The 18,896-nt window shown below is 44.0% G+C and overlaps 1 long non-coding RNA gene across 1 annotated transcript; it reads left to right on the forward strand.

Moving 5' to 3' along the window:
* The first annotated feature begins 8,751 nt into the window (after positions 1-8,751).
* Positions 8,752-18,142, forward strand: LOC140584008 (uncharacterized). The gene is made up of 4 exons (XR_011986058.1): positions 8,752-8,972; positions 9,638-10,557; positions 17,325-17,372; positions 17,554-18,142. It is a non-coding gene; the product is annotated as an uncharacterized lncRNA (long non-coding RNA).
* The last annotated feature ends 754 nt before the right edge of the window (positions 18,143-18,896 follow it).

Here is an 18,896-nt window from a genome sequence, read left to right on the forward strand (position 1 = left end):
GGAAAGATCACATATGGTGATGTGATCGTATAGCCCTAGCTTTGAGAAGGTGGTGCAAGGACTAAAAAATAACATTCCAGGTAGGTCCCCTAAAGGTTACTGTAATTGTCACTCAAGATCTATAAAAATCCTGGGAAAGTGATGAAAAGACCACATAGGACCCAAAACGTTACCAACACGTCCTGAAAGTTCCCCGAATTTTCCCAAAATGATGTTCCCCGAACGTCTAAAGAACTCCACATTGTGACATCCCGGGAACATTCTGGGAAGGTTACACAGCGACGTCCTTTACACCAATGGGTACGTTCTCTGAACGTACAGGGAACGTACAATTTCCAGCTGGGTAGACTCCATTCTTGTGTTTGTCCCTAAAGAGAACAGCCAGGATAGGAAATGCTGGAAACCCATCCCGACCGGAGTCCATCCCTTCCCGGTGGCACAGTAACCCGAAAGTGTTTGTGAGTGTGGTTTATGTCAGATTAGGAGAGCTGAAATGAACCTTTTGTTGGATGATAGCCGGCGACCAAAACAAGAGCTAGATCACAGAAAAGTGTTTCAAAAGCGACAGCGTCAAAGTGAAATGCAACGCTGGATGGAAGTTTTCTAGTACTGATGAAGGATGTAGAATCGGAATCCAGATATGTTTCCATACAAGGAATTTGCCTTGGTGGTGCTTTTACATGACATTACAAAGAACATACCACGTTTAGCAAAGACATATGCAGAAAGGTAATAAACAATAGATTGGCAATTAGGTAATATGATAATTACATGATAATTAATTTTATAAATGGCAGTGATGATGGTATTATGATATTTATATATGTGTGTACATAGTAATAATTGTAGTATGAATATAAACTACATAAATGGCATAATAATTTAAAGGGCTCTTAAATGGTGCCGTTATTAATTAGCAGCCAAGTCAACTATATGTGCAAGAGTGCAATATGTATACAGAGTTTGCAGTATGTGTGCATAATGTGCAAGAGTGCAGAATATAATCATAGAGGAAGTTTATCAGTTGTTCACTGGTTATGCTGGTGGACATTTCACTGCAGCTGACGATTAATTGAACGTCCATTCAGAGACTGGTTTGGTTAATGAGAGAGACTACCTGAGGGGAGAAGCTCTTGGCGTGTCTTGTGGTCTTGGTTCTGATTGCCATAAGTCTTCTCATGGAGGGTAAGGCTTGAAAGATGTGGTGAGCAGGGTGAGATGGGTCCTCAAAGATTTTGTATGCCCGTTTCCTGGTTCTGGTGATGTAAAGTGTCTGGAGGGTAAGCAGGTTACTGCCGATTATTCGCTCTGCTGAGTGGATGATGTGTTGCAGTCTGGCCTTGTCTCGTTCAGTGGCTGATCCAAACCAGGCTGTGATGGAGCAGGTGAGGATAGACTCAATGATTGTAGCGTAAAACTGGGCCATCGTGGTTATAATATGTTATTTTGGATCAGGCACAGACAGTTGTGAGAGTTCAGTCCGCATTAGCTCCGATAGAATAGTATTAAATGCAAAGCTAAAGTCCACAAACAGAATCCTAACATATGTCTCAGGGCACTCCAAGTGTCGGAGTAAGAAATGGAGTCCAGTGTTAACTGCATCGTCCACAGGTCTGTTGGTTCTGTAGGCAGACTATAGAGCAGGGGTGTCAAACTCCAGTCCTGGGGGGCCAGAGCCCTGTGTAGCTTAGTTCTTTCCCTGTTCCACCACAAATGATTCAGCTCAAGAGCTGTGTGGTAATTAGCACAAGGAGTTGAATCAGGTGTGTTAAATGAGGGGAAACCCAAAAATGTGCAGGGCTCCGGCCCTCCAGGACTGGAGTTTGACATCTGTGCTATAGAGGGTCAAGCGAAGGGTCGATGAGGACACCATAAACAGTGGTGTCCTCTCACTGTTCTTCGCTTTCTCTTCGCTGTTTAATTTTAGTGACCACTCCTTTTCAGGATTATGTAGTATATGTTTAACATTAGTTCAAAGTGTGGAAGGGAAATTTAAAGTGATGGTAGGCCAGGGTTGGGAGGCATTGTAGGATTGTTCTTGTGTCTCAGGTTTTGTTGTTTTGGGGATGGTGCCGTGTGTCCTTGCCTCGCAGCCACCTGCACGGAACCAGCTTTGCAGGCCACAGACCTTGTAGAACTGGGCTGAAGGGAACATCGCCGGGGGGAGAAAGGGGACCTGCAGGAGGCCTTGAAATGTAGCTGCTGTACTATGCTAGACGCAGTTTGTTGTATGGTAGCATTTGAACACACAAGCAAGTTATGTGTCCATAAGGGTTGTATATGTTTACGCTGAAGTCTTTATTTAGGTAATATAGGGTTGGGGTTTCCCTTACTGATAGCGTTGTGAGCCATGCCAGCCATGGACACCGAAGGGGGGGTTGCACCTTTTTGCTGGGTTGGGAGTGGAATTTCCCTAATGTTTAGGGTTTTTGCCCTCCTTCCTAGGCTGGAAAGACAGGCTTATGTGTGGGACTCATAGGAGGCCTAGGCCTAACGAGGATTGGAAGTTGAACATCCTTGAAGTAGACCAATAGAGGTGGCGTATTATGTTTGTTGTATGTTCGAAACCTGGTTTGCAGATGTTTGGTAACCAATCAGGACTTAGAAGTCCATATAGAGGAATTCGTCTTATAGTATATTAACCTGCTGATTTCTGGGTGCGGGGTGCATTGCGCATTGTCCCCGAGTGTGGCTGGAACACTATGCTGGATTGCTGAATAAAGAAGAAAACTTTGCTCATTACATGTGAGGTCTGGAGTTTGATTCAAGTGTGACAGAGTGAGAGTGATTATAGAGGATTATAGAGTCATAGTTGTTTGGGTTAATTCTGAGTACCACAAAAGTTTACAAGCCCTATTTTGGCAAGAGCTAATCATAAGAGGTAATCCTAATCATTTTCATCCTTGCCGTTTAAATCACTCATGAATAGATGTGTTTGTGAGAAATTGGTTTGTTTTAAGCATTTTCAATTTAAATAAATACTGCAATACTCATTGCAGAAATACATCTTTTCCAATGTTGTGCAGCCTAATAATGAAGTACTTACTACTACGAAATATCTAACAACATACGATGCAACATTCAACAGGGGGTAGTGAAGTGATTCGTGGCTGATCAAAGTGCCAATTCGATGTGGGGCAGTGATTAGCATGTGGAGAATGCTGCAGCAGTATTACAAAATCAGCAACTCTTTTAAAAATAATAGTGATATAAATATATTATTTATTAATAAGTATATAGAATCAGTACACAAAGTATAAGTATATAAAGTTTAAGTATATAAAGTATATAAGTATAAAAATCTTAAGTATAAAAATGATATAAGTATAAAAATGTTATAAGTATAAAAATGTTATAAGTATAAAAAATTTAAGTAAAAAAAGTTTAAGTAAAAAAGGTTTAACACTAGGTTTACTGAGCTTTTTATTTTCTGGTGAGAATTCCCTCGGCCCGACCTCGGGTGGAGAGGCCATTAGCTCCTTTGTCCTCCTGCTTTTGTTGTGCAAAAACACTAGTTACCTGTGAACCCTGCCACATTTGCATTTCTTTACCGCCACTGCTGCTGGCAAGCTTGCCATATCTATACAAAATATCCCACACTCTGACTGACCCACAAATATGAAAGACACAATTTCACAAAATATAGAAACACAAGTGTTTTATTTGTCAAAAATAGACTGAAAACAGAATCAATAATAATAATAATAATAATAAAAGAAGTAAAAAAAAATTCTCAGTCCCTCAGTTCCTCTTCATCATCTCAGTGGTTTCATAGTCAGTGTTTGCAGCGTTTGCAGACCCAGTAACCTCTGTGCCTGCATTTGGCGCAGGTGAATTTGCAACACTTTGCGCAGAGATATCTGCTGCGATTCCTGTTGCAGCTCTCTTGTACCTGGCACTGAGTTGTCTGAACAGTTCCTGGCACAGCAGCAGCAAATGATGCAGCAGCTGCAAAAGCTTCCCTCTCTGCTTCCATTGCCTTTTGCAGCATGAATCGGTTACGGAGTTCCATTCCGGTCGGGCCGAGGGGATTTTACGTAGATTTGCGTAGGTTTAGCAAACCTAGTGTTAAAGGCCTCAGAGGACTGCTGCTCTTACTCATCAGAGTGGTTCTGATGCTTAAACTTTTTCTTCAGTGCTTCTGCTAAAATGGCAGCAAAGTCCTCTGAGGGCATGGGCGTCCCCTGCGTCGGTCCCCTCCTGGTCACTGGCGTCCCAACTGGCGACCTCTGCACTGGGCGCAGTTTAATGTGCGGCAGCTCCGCCAGAACATCCACCATGCTGGGGCCATTAGTGGGTCCTGTGCCACTTCCCTGAGGATGACTCCTCTTCTGCTTCGGGCCCTGGATATTAGCAGGCGGAGGAGGAGGCGGCGGTGGAGGAGGAGGCGGTGGAGGAGGAGGAGGGGGCGGGAAACAGCTTGGAGCTGAAGTGGGGACTATAAGAGTGGTCTCCGAACTGCTCCGGGGCATATTTGGGTGAGTCAGGGCACCGGCAAGCTGGGAGATCTCGGACCGTAAACGGCCCACCTCGTCTTCGAGGGCTGTAATTTTCTCCCAGACTGCCGCTCACTGATCCCCGTGATCCCCGTGTCCACTGGGGAGGTGGATGCCACTCCCGACCGTTGCAGGGGCGTTGCCATTTATAGCAACCCCCGTTGCAACACTTGAGCATGGTGCAGTGGATTTGCCCACACGAAAGTTGGAACGCTTCAAGCTTCTCAGACAAGTGCGTAGAAAACTACGTAAGCGACTGAAAGGAGCCATTGCCGAAGTTATTTAAAGGAATTGAACAGGAACAGTAATCACCAACCAAGCCCAAATCAAGACTGAGAGAAATAAAAAAAATTACAGCTTCTGCTTCCAGATATACGTAGCAATAACTATAAATTCTAGAATCTCTCTGAACCTTCGCTTGACGTCACTCCATTGGCACGCTGATTGGGTGGCTTCAGTTTCTTAAAACAAGAAACGAAAAAAAAAAAAAAAAAAAAACAATGAGTACGCAGAACCGTTCGAGGTCAACTTAGCCGACCATTTCACATTCTAAAATTTACAGGATATTTGGTTTTGTTATTATTATTATTGGTATTAGTATTATTATTTTAAGAATGAAGCTAAATAATATAGCCGCCCACTAATATGTCACATATGGGTTAAAATGCAGAGGACACATTTCGTCGTTGTGTGATGTGCCAAGAATGGCACTTGATCACAAAGTACAAATACTTTTTACTTGCCAACATTCATAAGCAACGTTATTTTTCAGTACAGTTGCGGTTTTTATAAATCTTGGTGATTAATATTCGCGGAGAGCGTGGGGTTTCCATTTTTCTATAACATTTATATTATTAAAGGAAACACAACTTAGCAAGCTGATTAATTTTAATGACTGATTGTTTTCAGACTAGTATTTGTTTAACATTGGTTTAAAGTTGACTGCTGCTACTTTAGCAACAGCTCGGCATGGGCTCTCTGAGCTGATCCTAATCACTTTCATCCTTGATATTTCAGTCAGTCATGAATGGAGGTGTTTGTGAGAAACTGATTTATTATTATTATTATTATTTTTTTTTTTAAAAGATCCTTTATAAACACTCCAATACTTACTGCAGAAAATGATTTTACGCAATGTCCTGCAGTGCAGTTATGAAATACTAATCTAACTACATACCATGTGCAGCCCACAGAAACGCTGTCTGTGCGCAGCCTGCTGGCAAAAAGCGGAACTACAGTTAGAGCAAATAAGGCAGAACGGAAACATCGGCGTCACTCCTTGGACTGATGATAGCTTATAAATAGTTATAAGTAATCGCTTGTGTGATTATAAATGTGCTGTGTGTTATGTCATGTATAGTGGTTAATGTTTATTGTTGTGTGTAGTGTGTGTGTATGTGTGCGTGCGCCCACCGTGTGTATGAGGAGTAAACGGGGCGACGTGCACGGTGAGCAGTGCCGGTGTGTGGGTTGTAGTAGTGCAATTGTAATAAACGCATGCATCTGATGATTAAACCCCGAACTATCCCTGCTGTTTTACCCTCTGGGGTCGAGTGCATCGTCGGCGATGCAACGTACTTTTCGCGTCTATTTCAGTTTATATCTCGCTGAAATCTGTTGGAGTAAGTAGTCTCCACCGGGTCCGTGGATGAGAAGAGATTCACAGCTGAGACGAGGAGTAGTTGCAAGTCACCAGTTTATTCTCTGACTGATTACAATCAGGGAGCGACTATCTGACATACATTCAGCATGTACAGTAAGAAGCTCGAACAATAGTTATCGGCTGTCTTTTTATAGCCCTCCGGGTACGTGTTCCCCCCTCTTTTGGTATTTTCCCAGCTACGTGACATCAACATGTTTTTACATTTGCTTCTGTTTGTCAGTTAGCACATGTCCCCCCTCCCAGCATCTTATTGTGTCAGCATTTTTGCAGCCCCCTTTTGTTAAGCAAAAGTTAAAATAAGCATCTGTTCCTCTTTTCCAACTGTCTGGGACGAGGTCATCCTGCCCTGCTCGCACACTGTCAGTTCCTGATTTCTGTTAGTTGTATTATTTTAGAATCAACCCCCTCCTTTCATCATGCCCTGCTTTAAGCTATATTCTATTTTTCCTCTATTCATTGTATGTTCTTTATAATTCTATTGAATCCCACAAATCTTAATGTAGAATCATGAAAAATCCGTAATCTGTCTTCTTTTCAAAACATCCATTGACGGAAGTATTAAAGTTTTTTAAATTAGGTTGAATCGGCAAAAAAGTAAACCATGTCACCTTACTTTGTTTTACCTGCATCGGGGGCGTGTAGCGCGTATTCAAATCGCATTCGCATGGTAATTTGATTAACAGCGCAATGGTGAAACGCGATCCAGATACTGTACGTCCCCATCAGCGCCATAAAAGGGGGGTAGGGACGTGGCCAGGTGACAATGGTTCATTCATACACATTAAAGTTGCTACATATTCAATGAAAGGAGCCAGAAATAGTTACATGAGTTAGGTTTTTCTTATTTATTTATCCAAATGAATGTTGCAACTACACCATTTAGTCATCTTCATGTAGCCAAGACTTTGGTGATCAGATATCTGGGATCAAAACAAACTGCCAGCATTGCTTACTATGTACTTTTATAATGTTTCTGCAAGTGTTCCAAACTGCATTTTGCAATGTCTATACTTTGAATGTCAAATTACAAACTTCACATAAATTTGACATATTTACAAAGTACACTAAGATTAAGATGAGTTTGTTGCCAAACCAAATATATAAGAAATAATTTATTTGTCATGAATTAATTTTATGATATTTGAAGAAATGTGTGACCATGCCCCAGTCAGTGAAAGTGTGTTTCCTACCCCTAGGCTCCAGAGGGTTAATTATTGTGAGCATGGCTCAGCGACCCACTATTAAAATACTTTATTAGAAATATTATAGTGTGTGTGTGTATGTGTGTGCGCCCGCGCCTGTTTGCTAGCCTGGCGCCGCTGAGTCATGTGACAGCTGGGAGCAGCAATTGAGAGCAGCAGCGCGAACACACAGCTGCGGTGCATTCGGGAGAGAGATTGAAACTTATAAGTATCGATCTCATTAAACTGGTATTGATCAATATAAATACCAACATTATTATCGATATTTGGATCGATCCGCCCACCACTATCGGACAGTATTGCTGTGTTATAATCACTTCAGCATAAATGTTAAACCTAGTGTTTCTGTTTCTGTCATGTTGTCAATATCAAACAGTAAACGTTGTAATGGATTGTTTCTATATATGTGCTTTTAAACAGTATGCCTGCATGTGGGGCTAACAGAACACATCTACCCTATAGGAATACATATATACTATAAACCTGTTGTGGGTTATAAAGCAAAATAAGGAAAAATAACAGTGGGCTATAGGTAGCATAGTGAGCACATTAACGTCGCCTCGCTATTGAGAAACATGGCGCAGACATCGGGGGAATGTCGAATCAATGTTCGGTAGCGATGTTTCTGCAACAGAGATGCTTTGACGATGGATTTTCAAGGATCGCGGAGACAATGCCAATGCCTGGTAGTTATATCATTTTAGTGTTGCAGCTGTGACAGTGCGAAACAATACAACTGACAAATTGTCAGTAAGGTCGGATGGCGTTAGATCATAAACCGGAAATTAGCGGAACAGGACGCATTTGTAACTTAATATTTTAACGAAAGACAAAAGTAACAAGTCCATTTAAATTTCGGTACTGTTAATTGTGTTATTTAACTTGAAAGGGTATTTAGCTATATTACTCCTTACAGCCAAACGTAGTGGAATTATAGTAACGTGTTACTTCCAAAGATTACTAGGCAGCTGTTTGCTAATGCTAACGTTAGCATTGCGTCATTTTGCTTCTTCCACTCTCAGATAAGATAAAGATAGCTTTATTGTCATTGTGTAAATGAAATGAGATGTCTTTAGAGCAAACCCGTGGAGGCTATGTTAAGGATAAAACTGTAAACATGGGTAAACAAAACATAATATCGGCATAAGTGCATAGACCCACCTCTGTATTTTTAGGAAGATTAGCAATACATGAAAATTTCCTTCAAGTGTGGTAAATATTCAGTTTTAAATGAAAACCACATGTGACATATTATCTGTCCCATTGCATTAAGCCCTCCATCAAACCCCCATGAATCCTAACTGAATGGGTCGCTTTTCGCTGTGAATTCTGGGAGTCTGTGCAACGTCGGGACCGCAGCTCTCGCGTTACTTCTAAAAGGGGAAGGAATTATATTCAAAGTCTTTAATAGCGCCCGATTTTAACAAACGACCAAATTATGTCGATATAAACTGTATTGTGTCCTCCTTTATCTGGTTTTGATAATATATCGATATTCCGTAAATATCCGATAAACAGCCCAGCACTAATTGGTCCGTCTTAATTGTTTCATTGTCACCCCGAAACTTGTGTGGATTGCTCCAGAAAACAACCCTGGTTCCATTAGCCCCGGTAAGAATGGCAAAACGATGGCCAGAGTAACTCAACTCTTGAAGAATGAAAGTCAGAATAGGGCTGTCTGGTGTTGTTGAGTCTTGTATTCTGTGACAATCGTATTGTTTTGGAAGTGTGTGTCTTGGAATACTTAAAAATAAAATGTTCATAAGGGATGGATGGAGTTTTACTTAGAGTAATAGATCGTGTTTGTTACCATGAAACGGTAAACATACGGGGCTCTAATCCACATGGTTACTGTATTGTATAATGGAATCGGTAAATTCTGCTGCTGTGATGTGTTTAAACATCACAGATAATCATTGTGAAATAGTAAGATAACAGGTGAATATGTCCCCATAATGTAAATCAGAAAAGGCAGAATTCTTACTTTAGGTACCCTGAGAGTAAAGAAATAATGGAATTTATGGAAGGCGCAAGATATATGTATATTGGTTTGTATATTTAGTGTCTGTCCTGTGCTGCCTTATGCTGTCTTACACAGTCTTAATTACTTCTGTGTAAGAAGTGAAATTTTCTTTGTGTTATCCATATGTTGACTATGTGCACCTGTCTTTTTATGTCTGCACATTGAGCCTGGAGGTATGCAATTTTGTTCAGCTATGCTTCCGTTGTTGTACTGTTGTATGGTGTGAATGACAATAAAGTTCACTTATATACAGTGTTGGAGCACGGCGTCTCCACCGGGTCCGTGGATGAGAAGAGATTCACAGCTGACACGGGGAGAAGTTGCAAATCACCGGTTTATTGTCTGGCAGATTGCAATCCGGGAGCGGCCGTCTGACATACATTCAGCATGTACAGGAGGAGGCTCTGCCATATGTATCAGTTGTATCCCTTTTAAAGCCCTTTGGGCATCTCCCCCCCTTTCTCGGTACCTTCCGTGTACGTGACAACCGCATGTGTGGTTCCAGCCGGCTCGTACTGTTCTTGGCCTTCTGGAAGGCTAAAAGATAAGTAGGGGCCGCTGATATTCTCTGTCGCCCCCCCTATCTGTTCCGATTAGGTAGCCTTGCCTTGCCGGCGCGCCAGTCAGTTCTTGTTTTGATTAGTTACAGCCTTATAGAATCATTCCCTTTATTTTATTCATTATTCCCTCAATTCCCCCTTTTGATCTCCGCAAGGAGATCACCCTGATTATGCTGATTAGTAATATTTTCCCTTATTTATGAAATTTTGCATTCCCCCTTTTGGTCTCCGCAAGGAGATCACCCTATTGTCGGGGGAGGTGTAGTTCAAAGCTGTCCAAATGACCTTTGCCCCTCTCCGGCCCAACAGGCAGGAGAGGCATCATCTGCGCATAGGAGCTATCCCGCTTCTCTATCACGGTAGTGATGAGACGAACTGACAGTGCGCGCAGGCAGGGAATACAACAACACCCGCAAGTAACTAAAATCGCAGCAAAAGTAGCAAAGGATAATAAAAGCGAGCTCATTAAGCCTTTCCACTGTCCGAACGCCGAGGTCAGCCAAGCATCCCAGATGTTATTGATCCTGGAGTGTGCATGCATCGTTTTGGAGACGGTCCGGAGACCCTCGAGTGCCCTGGTCACTGAGCCGTCTGGTGCTGTGTTGTTGGGAATGTAAGTACAGCATTCTTCCCCAAACATAGCGCACACTCCCCCCTTTAGGACTCCAAAGAGTTCCACACACAATCTGTCCATCCAGCCTAGGAAGGAGGGCAAAAACCCTGAGCTTCAGGGAAATTCCACTCCCAGCCCGCCACAGGCGCAGCCCCCCTTCGGGGTCCATGGCTGGCATGGCTCACAAACCACTAATCATTAACATTTTAAGCATTTTAAGCATCACACATAACACACTTGTTTCCCCCAACATTCCCCTTTTTATCTTGATCTCCATCCTGGTCCTAGTGTTGTCTGGCGGTGGATGAGGTGCTTTTGTTCTTTCTGGTCGTTGGAGCAGGGGTGGACTACCCTGCTCTGGTTGCTCAGGTCAGGGGATTATTCTGCCCCTTCTGTTGAGACCTGAGTTGCGTCTAGTTCAGCCGAACTGACGCCCTGGATTCCTTCCCTAAGGGCCTCCTGGATCTCTGCTGTGGTTCTCCCTGGGTCCTCCGCAGCCGCGCACTGGCTCCAGTGAAACCACGTGTCACGTTTGCCTTTCAGACGAACCGCGTGTGACGTCCTCTCCGTAACCTGGAAGGGGCCCGTCCACCTGGGCTCTGACCACTTCCGTTTGATGACTTTCAGGAGGACCCACTCCGCCGTGTGTGGTTTGGCTGGCTGGTTCTCTGGTCTCGCCTCCTGGATCTGTTTAGAGAAATCTGCAACGAGACCTTGCAAACAATCATAATATGCTCTAGGATTTTGCTCCCCCTTCTCGTTGGGGGTCCAGGTTAACCCTTTCTGGGGTCCTAGGAACTGCCTGCCTGTCTGGAGCTCAAAGGGGGTGAACCCGGTCCCCCTGTTTATGGAACACCTCACTGACATCATTGCCAGTGGTAAAGCGTCAACCCAATTCATTTTGGTCTGCGCGCAGATTTCTGCCAATTTTTGTTTTATTGTTTGGTTCATTCGCTCCACTTTTCCCTGGGACTGCGGATGATACACAGTTCCGAACGCATGTCTCAATCCCAACGCTTTCTCCAGGGTCAATCGGTAATTTGGGTGAACTTCCTCCTCTACCATGATCATCTGTTTGGACATCACGTACCCTGTGACCCTCTTTGCTTCCTCATCTGCGGCCTGATTTCCTTTCGCTACCATTGTTCCTGACCCTTCATGTCCCTTGCACTTGACCACCGCCACTTTTTTGGGAAGCATCAAGGCCTTTGCCAATTCCCTCATTTCTGCTTCGTGTTTTATTGGCTTGTTTCCCGCGGTCAAGAATCCTGCCCTCAGCCATTGGCTGAGTTCCACATGCACTGCGCCTACAGCATATGCTGAGTCTGAGTCTATGGTAACTTCTTTCCCTTCTGCTAATTTCAGGGCCTCGATAACCGCTATCACCTCGGCTCTCTGGGCTGACTGGGCTCCCCCCAGTCTGTCTGCCTTCAAGGTTACATAATCCTGGCCTTGTCTGGCCACCACTGCATACCCTGCCTGCAAACCTCCTGTGTCTGTTCTTCTCTTGCCGTCTTGCTTTCCCCTCTTCCTGCTTGAAAATAACTTTGCATATTTGAGTTAGACACCCCATGTACAACTTCAACTCATAAACCTTGTTTTTTTTCTTTTCTTTTCATAGCACTCCCTCCTTGCGCAATGGTCAAGACCATGCGCATGCATTATTAAGGTGTCAACCACACGACAAAGGCACAACCAAAAATCCATCACAGTCGTGAAACAGACCATCAGAGTCTTTAGCATCCCCTTTGTGTCCACACACAGGCCTCATAAGGCCCCCTCCCGTGGCTGAACTCACACCCCAAGCATGCAGCCTGTTCTTATCAGTATTGCAGCTTAGCTTTGGGCACCTCAACCCCCCCTTTCGCTAAGACCTTCAGCAACGGTGGCTTCAGTGCCTGTGTATATAACACAGAGCAGATCACCCACATACTGTAGCAATGTGATTCAATCCATCCAAATCTGCCCTAAGCATGTGTTCACATCCTTGCAGTATCCTCGCATGGATGAACTGCTGACCCCTATAGGTGATCGCAAACAAACACTGTGACTGTTGTGTTAGGGACACACTTAAAAATGCCATCTACAAATCCACAACTGTGAACCACTCTGCACTGGGTGGCACATCTGTTAGCAGGGTGTGAGGACTGGGATCTCCCACTGATTGATCCTCCACTAACTATTTCGCTGCACACAAATCATAAACTAACCTCCACACTTTGTCTCCTGCCAACATTCCTCTGCACTTTATTTCCCTTCACACTGCCCTCCTATCATGCTCCACAGCCACAAACCTCTCAAGTCTCCTACATACTCTGCACTCCACTGACTCTCACCAACTCACCTTCAGTAGCAGCCCACATTCCCTCACACTGAAATCTCTCCATTGCAACAAACAAGTATGTTTGTTCTATGTCCAATTCAGCCTATTGCTATATTGTTCCTGTATAAATGGGCCACACTGTTCTAGAATTTCCCCAACTTCATCAGTAACATCTTCAATCCCTTATGAACTATGCTGTCCCCTATTGAACAACAAATTTTGTCGCAGAAGGCTGTACTGTCCACTGAGCACCTCTACGCCCCCCTCTGTACATTTTATGTCTATCTGCAGCTGACACAAAGCATCTCTGCCTGACAAATTCACTGGGATATGCTCTAATATTAGTATGGGCATATTTACATGTTTGTAACCTATCTGAACTTCCACTAAACAAGATTTTGGAACATACAGGTGTGTCCTGGCTGATCACAGCTCCAGCACACCAGCTGAACCAGCCTGTTCCCCAGTCTCTCCAAAGTCTGGGATCATCAAATTTGTGGGTAAATGGGTGCCCTTTGAGGAAACCCCCATCCATTGTATCTACTCACTCTGTTCCAATTAGGGACCTGAGGCCAATTAGTATCATGGGGGGCCCCAGCGACAGGAGACTGTCGGCTGTCCACAGGCTGCCCCCGGGGCTTGGGTCCGGAGAGACCACTGGTGCCTGGACTTTTTCTTTTTAGCGGTCAGCTCCTCCAGCTGCATCTGATTCCATTTCTTTGTCAGTTCCCTCTCACGCTCTTTAGCAAAGTCCTCCTCCTCTCTCTGAATGCCGGATTCTGCAGGTCCTGCTCCGTCTCAGTGCGCCACCGCTTTTCTTGAGCTTGCAGATAGGCAGCTGGGCTCTCCCCCTCCTTGATGGGCTCCACCTTCATTTTAACCACACTCAGCCGTGGAGGAAACATTAGTCGCAGCTGATGCCAGCAGTTAGCATGGTAACCGTCAAAGTGACATGCATCATTCACAGGAGTCCCTGTCGCCGCTGCCAGGCCACTGCTTCGCAGCAGTCTCTCCATTCCGTCTACCCCCAAAACGCAAGCCAGAACCGCCTTTATGTCCCCCATCGCCAGGAGCCGACCCATAGTTTCCTCCTCAAATGCTTTTATCCATTTTCCGGCCCCTTCTGCCAGAACTGGGAGTCTGAGAATCAGGCCCTCCAGATCTTGTCCTGCCCACGGCACCTACTGTGTCTGTGCTCCGTTCACCCTCAGCGGAAGCATCGGAGTGTCCCTGGTGGGGGGCTTCACAGCCCTCCTGCTTCTCACTATTCTATGATCTGCATTATCCTCCTCTACTCCTTCCTCACTCTCTGTTTCTGTCTCCTTCTCCTGAAACTGACTCCATCCTTTAGATGGAGGGTTAGGGGTGTCCAGCAGATGCACCAGCCCTTCTGCATTACTACCACTTGCTCCGTACCCCACCTTTATCTCACTCCCTTGTTTCTCAGGCCCACATGCCTGGCCTTCTGTTCTTCTCTCACTCCCTCGCAGTCCTTCCTGCACTGCCTGCCGCAGCAATGCACTCACTGCCCTGTATCCATCTAAACAACTTGCCGTTCCTTTCTGCTCCCTACTTCCTTCATCCTTCTGTGTCACCTCACCTCTGAATTCTACCTTCCCCTCTATTACTGGAAACTGACCCTTGTATGAAGGAGGGGGGGCTTCCACTAACGGACACTGACTTTGATATGACAGTGGCCATATTTCTTCCTGCCTCATCTCTTCTTTCTCACCCCCCTTCTTCTCATTTAGTGCCTTTCTCATGGCTTTCTGCTCCCTTCTCCAGGCCTCTCCCTTTGCTTTAAATAACCTCAGTACCTCCAGTTCCTCACTCCTTTTCTTTTTACGCCTTTCTGTGTTCTTATTAGCCTTATGATACTTTATCAGAGTCTCCATCTCCTCACACACTGCCACATCCCATGTGCCCCCTTTAGGCCACTTAGTTACCAGGGCCTTTGTTCTATTCCCCCACTTTTTACACATCTTTTCTATCCTCGCTTTAAGCAGGGGGTGCTCTCTCCCCAACTGCTGTACTGGTGTTTCTGCTGCCTTTACCAGGGCCTGCATTTTAATGCTTTTCTGCACTCTACTGTCACTTGAACTGTTTTCCTGTCTAAAAATGAACAGAGTTCCTCACAGTCAACCCGTGCTCTATTCTTTTTTTTTTTTTTTTTTTTTTTTAATTCTCTCCCTGACAGTAGTTACTTCACCTTGATGTGTGGCTCTAAATTATTTATTATTATTTATTATTATTATTATTATTATTATTTATTTTCTACTTATTTCCTCTCCTAACTAAAATCCCTAACACTGCACCCAATTATCTACGGGCACACATATACTAAAACCTCTGGTCTATAAACTGTTATTTTTCTCACAAAGATGTGCTTTAATACCCTTTATCTCTAAACTTAGTCTCTATAATCCATAAAATCTATTAATCACAATATTTTATTCAAATACATTATTTTAAGATTTAATTATTATTTAATTATTATTTTAAGATTTATTATTAAGATTTTAAGTTCTAAATTTACCAACCCGCACTTCCACTACTGTCAATGACGTTTTATGGAAATGCACAAATGCTCTATCCCGACCCCTGCTAACTTGATCTCTTCTACTTTGTACTTATTTCTGCTTTATACATCTTTACTTGCAACTTATCTGTTGAACAAGGACCCAAAACTGCGGACGTAATTACTTTCCCCACTTCTGCATCAAATTAGCGCTCGCTCTCTGGCGTGCTGCTTCATCCCTCTGCCTAGCATGCTCTCTCTCCGTTTTCCACAGTAATTCTCCCAGTGAGCGTTTATCCTCTACTCGACATCCGGCGCTCCGAACCGCCCCACACATACGCTCCCCGGCATCAGCTACCTCCTTATCCTAGTCGAATGTCCTACTAACAAACACCACCAATACATAAATCAACAACTTCTAAAATAATAAGACTATATTCAAAGCAGCTTACTGTTGTGTCCCCCCTGAACAGGGCACGTCCCACAAGCTCAATCCCAGTCAAACAGGCCCGCTCCCAGCCGAAACCCCCCCCGATCTCCAGCAATGTCAACTTGGAAGGGGGTGTTCTGTGAGAACTCCCCTTCGGTTCTGACAAACTGTAAGACCGCAAGCAGTGACAGCAGAGCCACGGGCAAGCTCAACCAACACAGAGCGAGCGGCGAGCACCCTGAACAGGAGGAACCCACAACGCTGCTCACACACAAACCAGTACAACTGCACCCAAGCTGGTGCTTTGATTCACCCTCTCTCTCTTTTTTTTTTTTTTTTAGTTAGAGAGGGGGACCTTATTCCCTCCTCCCAATCTAGAGTTCGGGGTCCTGAATTCCCTGGGTCTCCCACCCAGCTTTTCTACCGCTCGTAAAATTCTATTTCCCTGTGTGGGTCCCGTACCCTCTGCTCCCTAAAATTCTATTTCCCTGCAGGGTCCCGTACCCTCTGCTCCTTAAAATTCTATTTCCCTGCGGGGTCCCGTACCCTCTGCTCCTTAAAATTCTATTTCCCTGCGGGGTCCCATACCCTCTGCTCCTTAAGGTTCTATCTCTCTGCGCACGATACCTAGACACAATGCATACACAACACATACACAACACAATATATTGTATAAACACAGTGCGTGCAACCTCTCCTCCGTCTTACTTTACCGACGGGCCACTGGACACTTCAAACTGCTCAATTTGACATATCCAATGTGCAGATTTTGATGTAACAGGCTCTGCTTACCTCTTCTAGTCGGCGCCTCGCAGTTCTCTGTGTCCAAGTAGGCCGCGTCACCCCTTAGCCGAATCTTGCGAATCTCCTGGGGATCCCGGACGAGCCCCCAAATTGTTGGAGCACGGCGTCTCCACCGGGTCCGTGGATGAGAAGAGATTCACAGCTGACACGGGGAGAAGTTGCAAATCACCGGTTTATTGTCTGGCAGATTGCAATCCGGGAGCGGCCGTCTGACATACATTCAGCATGTACAGGAGGAGGCTCTGCCATATGTATCAGCTGTATCCCTTTTAAAGCCCTTTGGGCATCTCCCCCCCTTTCTCGGTACCTTCCGTGTACGTGACAACCGCATGTGTGGTTCCAGCCGGCTCGTACTGTTCTTGGCCTTCTGGAAGGCTAAAAGATAAGTAGGGGCCGCTGATATTCTCTGTCGCCCCCCCTATCTGTTCCGATTAGGTAGCCTTGCCTTGCCGGCGCGCCAGTCAGTTCTTGTTTTGATTAGTTACAGCCTTATAGAATCATTCCCTTTATTTTATTCATTATTCCCTCAACAGTAAATGATTTGATTGAATAGTCAGTTCCTGATGCCAGCATTTGGATTGAGTGGGCTGTTAGCCTTGGTGCACATGAACCTTTCCAGCGTTGCTATTCTCTATAGTAAATGCTGTTCTGCATATCAGGCAATCTGTGCACTGACTGGTGTGTTTTTATAGGTGAAGTACCCCTACGGAAATGCAGGCAGCCCAATCCGAGACCAGCGCGTAAGTCTCCCAAGCATTCGTTTCCTGTCTCCAATGAGACAATGAGACGGCAGTATTTTTCTCAATGTGCAGTACTGACTGCCAAGTGTGCTGTCTGTCTGTCACTAACAGCCATCAATTGATTTGACTCTTGTATTTTTACACTTTATTTTGCATAATTGTACCGTCATTCTTTTATCAGGACGAAGGAGGAAACCTAAAGGACGGAAGGGGGCCATATACCAAGAACTTACAAAAGCTGCTATTCTCCAGTAACCCCTTCGATTCAACCCATGTGGGATCGCTACCATCCTGCATCGAGTCCCAACAACGTCGCACCCTGAGCCCTACTCACCAGCCTTATCATCAACTTCCTTCTTAGTTCCCTCACCAGTCCCATCCTCTTTTGTTTTACCTCCTTCTCCATCTCTTTTTATGGACTCCCCTCCTTCATCCCCATGCGTAGCCTCACCAGTTAGCCCAGCTCCAGAACCATCTTCAGCCCCAGCCGTAGTTCATCCCACCCCTCTGCCTCACGTTCTGGTGCAGGCCCCCTCAGTGAGAGTGATTATAGAGGATTATAGAGTCATAGTTGTTTGGGTTAATTCTGAGTACCACAAAAGTTTACAAGCCCTATTTTGGCAAGAGCTAATCATAAGAGGTAATCCTAATCATTTTCATCCTTGCCGTTTAAATCACTCATGAATAGATGTGTTTGTGAGAAATTGGTTTGTTTTAAGCATTTTCAATTTAAATAAATACTGCAATACTCATTGCAGAAATACATCTTTTCCAATATTGTGCAGCCTAATAATGAAGTACTTACTACTACGAAATATCTAACAACATACGATGCAACATTCAACAGGGGGTAGTGAAGTGATTCGTGGCTGATCAAAGTGCCAATTCGATGTGGGGCAGTGATTAGCATGTGGAGAATGCTGCAGCAGTATTACAAAATCAGCAACTCTTTTAAAAATAATAGTGATATAAATATATTATTTATTAATAAGTATATAGAATCAGTACACAAAGTATAAGTATATAAAGTTTAAGTATATAAAGTATATAAGTATAAAAATCTTAAGTATAAAAATGATATAAGTATAAAAATGTTATAAGTATAAAAATGTTATAAGTATAAAAAATTTAAGTAAAAAAAGTTTAAGTAAAAAAGGTTTAACACTAGGTTTACTGAGCTTTTTATTTTCTGGTGAGAATTCCCTCGGCCCGACCTCGGGTGGAGAGGCCATTAGCTCCATTGTCCTCCTGCTTTTGTTGTGCAAAAACACTAGTTACCTGTGAACCCTGCCACATTTGCATTTCTTTACCGCCACTGCTGCTGGCAAGCTTGCCATATCTATACAAAATATCCCACACTCTGACTGACCCACAAATATGAAAGACACAATTTCACAAAATATAGAAACACAAGTGTTTTATTTGTCAAAAATAGACTGAAAACAGAATCAATAATAATAATAATAATAATAATAAAAGAAGTAAAAAAAAATTCTCAGTCCCTCAGTTCCTCTTCATCATCTC

The sequence above is a fragment of the Paramormyrops kingsleyae genome, unplaced genomic scaffold (genome assembly GCF_048594095.1).
Source record: "Paramormyrops kingsleyae isolate MSU_618 unplaced genomic scaffold, PKINGS_0.4 ups29, whole genome shotgun sequence".
NCBI lineage: Eukaryota > Metazoa > Chordata > Actinopteri > Osteoglossiformes > Mormyridae > Paramormyrops > Paramormyrops kingsleyae.